Source organism: Oryctolagus cuniculus, chromosome 8 (assembly GCF_964237555.1).
Source record: "Oryctolagus cuniculus chromosome 8, mOryCun1.1, whole genome shotgun sequence".
In the NCBI taxonomy this organism is placed as follows: domain Eukaryota; kingdom Metazoa; phylum Chordata; class Mammalia; order Lagomorpha; family Leporidae; genus Oryctolagus; species Oryctolagus cuniculus.
The window spans coordinates 137412565-137418564 of NC_091439.1; the positions used below are offsets into that span (position 1 = coordinate 137412565).

At 40.6% G+C, this 6000-nt stretch overlaps 1 pseudogene; it reads left to right on the forward strand.

The window, feature by feature from the left end:
- LOC100347013 (14-3-3 protein epsilon-like) overlaps nucleotides 1-5067 on the forward strand; it is a 132881-nt pseudogene extending 127814 nt beyond the window's left edge.
- The last annotated feature ends 933 nt before the right edge of the window (nucleotides 5068-6000 follow it).

Here is a 6000-nt window from a genome sequence, read left to right on the forward strand (position 1 = left end):
GGAGTGCAGCCTGGGAGGAATCCGATGACAGCCCGAGTACTTGGGTGCCTGCCACTCCCACACAGACCCACGCTGCGTTCAGTGCCCCTGGCTTTCGCCCAGCCCAGTCTCAGCTGTTGCAGGGATTTGGGGAGCAAACCAACAAACTGAGGCTATCTCTTTGTCCCTGCCTCTTGCAAATAGAAAGAAAATAACAGTGATGCTAAGGATACGTAGACACAGATTAGCTATGGCTCATGCCACGGAAGACTTGCATACTGATACATGTACTGAGAAGGGTTCCAGATTTTAACACTTCCAGCTTATAAACCTAGCAAAATCCAAGGAAAATAATCCATTTATCCTTACTATAATGAAATACTTCGTGCTGGCTAACTTTATAAAACAAGGAGGTCAACTGATCCTACAGATTTGGAAGTTCGAAGTTCACAGCACCACCAATGACTCAGCTCTGATAAGAATCTTGGTGACAGAGTCCCCAGGCCGCCCACAGCATCACCTAGACAGACCCACATATCTATGGACATGTCCCCATCTGTCTGTTCTCTGCCTGTTCTTAATAAAGCCATCAGAATTCAGTCAAGGGAGCTCCACTATCAGCTGAACCTTATGACTTTCCAAAGATCCCATCTCTAAACATCAGAGTTGGATCAAGTGTCTGAATTCTTATCCCCGTTGACGTGAATTGTGGGATTAAGGCCCTGCATGGCTGGGAATGAAACCATACCCAAACCATAGCACAGGGTGGTGGGTCCCTTTATTTGTTCAATCAGTGAACAACAACACACTCACTCTGCCATCTGATCTGCTTGCCACAGATCTCTATGATTAGCTTTTACACTGTCCATCACGGAGAGCTTTTTTTAAAAAAAAAGTTTTTAGGATCTTTGGAAGTAATTTTTATATAGTTCAGATCAAACCAATTTTTTTCATGCAAAATTTTATGTAACTGATAACAACTTTGAAAAGAAATAGATTTAGCCATTACCTAAACTATGAAATCACTAAATTATGTAAGACAGTGTGATAAAATTGAGACACATATTATGTGTTTTCTTGCCAGTTTTTGGTTTTATTACAGCATATATAGTTTGGGGGGAGTAAAAGCAAAGAAAATATCAAATCATAAATCAGACAATAATAAAATTCTCATTATATGAAAGTCACAATTTTGTACATTCTCTATTGAAGTCAATATATGAATTCATTTTGTTCACTTCTTCATATAAAAATAGCATTAATGTTATATAAGATAACTTCATTTTTAGTACTTCAAATCTAATCTGAAAAGCATGGAATTTTTTTCATTTAATTATTTTCTTTTCCTTCTCAAAAGACTATCCTGGCCTCTTGGATGCTATTACTCTTATAATATTTTATGGCTTATTTCAAAGACCAAACAAAACATGCTTACCAAAAAATAAACTACAGAATTTGATTTTCTCCAGCAGAAAATGATAGTGTCACATGAATGAATGTCGTTTCATATTCCTTGGATATCCTTTGAATCTATAGCACAAATAATTGCCTTCATTAATTCTTATAAACATTCACACAGGTGAGAGTTCCCTCCATAACTGATATGATTCATCACAAAACTTTGCACATCTGATGCATGACTGTTTACTTTTGAAATTAAGCCTGTGATTATACAGTGGGTTAAAATCATGTCTTTGCAAAAATTAATGGGAAAAAAGAAAGGAGGGAAGGGGGGACTTAGGAGAGGAAGGGGGGAGGGAGGAAAGCATGGCTTTCTTTTTAGAGCTGTACCTATGAAATACATGAAATCTGTTCTCTTTATATTAACAAAAAAAGAAAGTTAGCTAATGGAAAGCCACATTTATGACACGTGCACTAGTTTTAGAACAAAATATTGGAAACATTACATTTAATTAGAGTGTGTCTTTATTTGAGTATGGTATTGTTCTTTTTAGATTCGGGTTTTGGTAATACCATAAGAGTAATTCTTTTTAAAAAGATTTATTTATTTATTGGAAAGGCAGAGCTACAGAGAGGCAGAGGCAGGCAGAGAGAGGGATTTTCCATCTGGTGGTTTATTCCACAAATGGCCCCAATGGCCAGGGCAGGGCCAGGCCAAAGCCAGGAGCCAGGAGCTTCTTTCAGGTCACCCACGTGGGTGCAGAGGTCCAAGGACTTGGGCCATCTTCCACCACTTTCCCTGGCCATAGCAGAGAACTGGGTCAGAAGCAGAGGCTCTGGGACTCGAATTGGTGCCCAAATGGGATACTGGTGCTGCTGGTGTGTGGCCTTACCTACTATGCCACAGCACCCTCCCCTATGGGGTTTCTTTTCAGACTTAATTAAAAAAAAAAAAAAAACATTTATTTATTTGAAAGGCAAAGTTACAGTGAGAGAGAGAGAGAGATATCTTCCATCTTGTGGTTCACTCTCCAAATGGCCACAAAAACCAGGGCTGGGCCATGCTGAAGCCAAGAGCCAGGAGCTTCATCCGGGTCTCCCACATGGGTGCAGGGGCCCAAGGACTTGGGCCATCTTCTGCTGCCTTCCTAGGTCATAGCAGAGAGCTGGATTGGAAGTGGAGCAGCTGGGATTCTAACCAGCGCCTATATGGAATGTTGGCACTACAAGCAGAGACTTAGCCCACACTACACCACAGCACTGGCTCCAAGAGAGTAAATTTTGAGCTTTATCTTCCTCAGGGCAAAGAAAAACTACCCCTTTCTTAAGGGTAGGAAGCAAGCACAGGGTCTCTTTATTTTCATAAACAGAACCGAAGATAGGCTGCTGAAAAATACAGCCTCATGGCTCACCATAGCCAAATTCAGTAGCCAACGCCACCTAGGGATAAGTTATATCAAAACAAAAATGAAATAGCAGGGGCTGGAGTTGTTGTGTATCAGGTTAAGCTGCCACTTGTGACGCCAGCATCTCGTATTGGTTGGTTCAAACACTGGCTGCTCCACTTCTGATCCAGCTTCCTGTCCATGTGCTTGGCAGGCAGCAGAAGATGGGCCCCTGCCACCCACGTGAGCCAAAGCTCATGGCTCCTGGCTTCAGCCTGGCACACACATGAATGCTGCAGGTATTTGGAGAGTAGACCAGCAGATGAAAGATCTCTGCTTGTCTCTTCATTGTTCTCTGTCACTCTGTCAAATAAAACACAAACCTTAAAAAATGAGCAACAACAAAAATGCAAAATACTTCATAAAATTAACAATGAATAATCAAAGGCCAATGAGCATCTTGAAAGCCTTATAAAAACAGCCAGCAATCCATGTCTGGGCTCCGGGAGAGCATCTTCATGATGTATTGGGTCAATCAAAGTGCCCTGCATCCAAACAGAAGACAAGTGCCCTCCTGGAAATGACTCGACTCCTACACATCCCTCCTCAGCAGTGTTGAAAGAAATCCAGGACAAAGCATAGGGTAACCGCTTTTGCCCTAACATGGCAATGTTCACTCTAGTAGATCACAAATGTACATAGGGACTCCAGGGCTCCAGTAGCCAATAATAATATCAACAACAATAACAACTTCTCCCAAACATTCCCCTCTGAAAAAAGAAACAAGAATAATCCTAAACCTGAAAATTATCCTTGTATTTTCTCTCCATAATTCCTTCATTCACAACCTCCTCTATTCCTAAAAGAACACAAAATAATTTTGACCTGCATTTCACCCTGATAACTTTGTTTTTTGTAGTTTTATTGAAAAGCTATTTTATATATTTTGGTATTTTCTGTTAAATGTACATACTTCAGTGACTTATTTTTCCTTTTAGTTATTATGTTTTCTGTTGTAACAGATTTTCAGTGTGGTTAAACCAATGGAAATGATCTCTTTCTACAAGATCTGCTAGAAGCTCTAAATGAGAAAATACTCTGTTCTCCATTTAAATTAGAGTTAATTTTCAGATTGTCAGTAGTATAATCTTCTTTCAACAGCAACATTAATAATCAATTGTTCACTCATGTAGCAAATAATATTGAGTACTTAAAATGCGCCAATTCTGAATATGTTCATAAAACAAAAGAGATGGTTTCTGTCCTAGTGGAGTTAATAGTCTAGCATCTTAGAAAAAGTAACTTTAAAAAGCAAAATTATAAAAATAGATTGCCAGTATTATAGCATTTTTAACCTTTAAAAACATTAACTGAAATATGCTTAGCAGTCCAAGGTTTTTGTAGCCACAGAACAATTAGAGAATACACTTGTTTTATTTAGTTGAAAGCAAAGCTAGGCTACGTCATTCTGTGGCTAACTTTTCTGGATCTTACTTTCCCCTCAAATTTGAAGATTTTAAAATGCAGGCTTCTACGACATTTTCCAAAAGGAACATTTAGGATTCCATAAAACACATGGAACCATCAAACTTCTTATGGATAAAAGTTGTGTGTAACATATGCATGGCAATACTTGCATGGAAAAATCACATTTCAGTTCAACAGATCTTCTAGTGTTGCAGAACACAGTGGAGTGACTACAGTTCACAATAACAAATGATATTCTCTATCAACAATTGTATAAAGGACTGGTAGCCAGCAACCACGAAAAGATTAGGGGATAGATAGAAAGGCTAATTGCCTGGTTGAATCAGTTTACACTGTTTACATAATGTTGCAATATAGTACTGTATCCCATAAAAATATGCAAGTATTTCCTGTTAATCAAGAATTTTCATAGGCAAAAGAAATTAAGAAAAAGAATTCAAAATTTAAAGTTAGAATGTTTCAAATGTATATATCATTATTTTTAATTCATTATCTTCCCCTTACACTTTATTTCTGGAGAAAAAACACTCTGAACATTTTCTTTGACCTTTAGTACCTTGATAACATGCTCTCCAAGTTTGGAAAGAAAAAAAAAAGGGGCCAAATTCCCACAGTCTTTGCTGTACGGAAGGTACTCACACCCTCCCAAGTGCAACTACCGCTCCATCAGCATTGTCTAACTACATAACAAAGTCCTAGTACTTTAAATTCTTCTCTTCTTAAAGACAAGAAAGTTCACTTAATGACCACTGTGTTCCAAGACTTTTTAGACACTGCTCTGAGGCTTAAGACAGAAACAGAAAAGGAAAGCTAAAAAAAGATTGGCAGCAGTGCTGTGCGTGTCTTTCCTTCGGCTAGAGTTGGCGTGCTTTGCTGCTCTTAAGTGCTCAGACATGGGAAAGATGCCCCCCTCTCAGAAACGCATACAGATTATCAAACACAGTGAATCTGTGAGTGATAAGAGCCTGTCACTCCAGGTCCCTGTCTCACAGGCAACAGTTGATGACTTAGGGAGAGAGAGCTCTGACGGTGAAAATGACATGACAGCAGACAAGGCAGCAATGCCTGGTCAGCCACCCCCCACATACCCGTGGGATGAACTTAGAGGACCTCTAAACAACAACTCATGTGAGGTCATCCCATCTACACCCAGTGAGGATCCCCACATTTGTGGCAGTTCCCAGGTACCCCAGGCTCTCAGGGCAGCCACTAGATCCCATCCCACCTGCATGTTTGCCGTTAATGTAGCAGTGGACGCAGAATTCAGTCCCTGGGTTCCAACGCCCGTAACAAGGCTCCTGCTAACCAAGGGTCGAGGATATGCTTGTGTCTTTCCAGAGAATGTGGAACAATCCATTCGGGTACCAGCCAGAAACATCAAGCCTGCAGCTGACAGCCAACCAGAACCAGCTGAACAGGACTGAGAATCTGCCTTATTAGCGGACGCACCTGCCCTGTCATCCTACCCTGAGGAACTGCCCATAGCCACATCTGTTACTGTTTTATACCCCACTAGCTCTGGCCAACCACTCAAATGGCCCACAGCCTGTGTGCAGTCAAGCCATTCCTGATTAGCATTGTTCCTCATTCCTACCCCCATCTGAGCAAGCACTCCTGTGGTCTCCCGTTTGGAGCACTGGTTAGTCAACAAGGGATAAGATCCCCTGGGGGACAACCTAAGACAGGCACAGCTGCACGTACGGAGACCACATGGAAACAGGGTCAACAATGGTATGGCCAGAATCAT